This window comes from Etheostoma spectabile, unplaced genomic scaffold, assembly GCF_008692095.1.
Source record: "Etheostoma spectabile isolate EspeVRDwgs_2016 unplaced genomic scaffold, UIUC_Espe_1.0 scaffold280, whole genome shotgun sequence".
NCBI lineage: Eukaryota > Metazoa > Chordata > Actinopteri > Perciformes > Percidae > Etheostoma > Etheostoma spectabile.
Genome location: NW_022605578.1, coordinates 1,445,332 through 1,446,274, shown reverse-complemented (window position 1 = coordinate 1,446,274; position 943 = coordinate 1,445,332).

Below are 943 nucleotides of genomic sequence, written 5' to 3'. Positions count from 1 at the left end.
ATTAGGTCCACTAATAAACTTGTCAAGATTTCTAGAAACGAGAGCTGCTCCATCCCAAGTGGGATGAATACCGTCTCTCCGAATCAGACCAGGTCTTCCCCAGAAAGACTGCCAGTGATCCACAAAGCACACTCATTATCGTGGACACCCACCTCGATTAGCCAGCGGCGAAAGAAATGACGACATCGGTATACAGGTCCTCACTGGTGTAGATGTGGCAGGGGTCCAGAGAAACACGGTTGTCCGAATTGACTTATTATTCACAGACTCATTGAGATCTGTAGAATTAAAGAAAATAGGAAGCAAGTTAGCGCATCTTGTTTTGCTACCACGCTCTTAATCGCCAAACTCCGAAACACCTGATAAGGGGAATAATGAACCTAGGCAAACTGTGTTGCGTGTGTGTTTGTGGTGTGTGTGTTGTGTGTGTGTTGTGTTGATATCTTAAAATTTCCCTAATACTCGTCATATTAATACTTAACTTGGAAAGCGCAGCAGTGGCTTAGTAATGTGGGAGTGTAATAGAAACATCTATGTGTGTATGTGTGAAAATACAGCAGTAATTTCCTGGGTCTGTGTCAGAAGGTTAATGATGCATGGAGTCATTAATCAACGCACAATGAGGACTGTTGCAACAGGGACTGACAGTTATGTTATTGTGTGTGTTGGTGGGGGGTGCGTTTGGGGGGGTGTGTGTGTGTGTGTGTGTGTGTGTGTGCTTGTATGTGCCTGCATTCAGTGTTACATTAAAATATCTTGTACAATATGACGTTATGGAAAAACTTTGAATATATGAAGAAGGTGTGGGAGACTTTGATGATTTCCACAGAAGCATTCAATGAAATCTCGATTGAAGAGACTTAGGATTGATCATTACAGTTTAACCACTGAACGCGTGATGCATGATTAGGAAACCCATGGTTGATTGAACTAGTTGTTAACC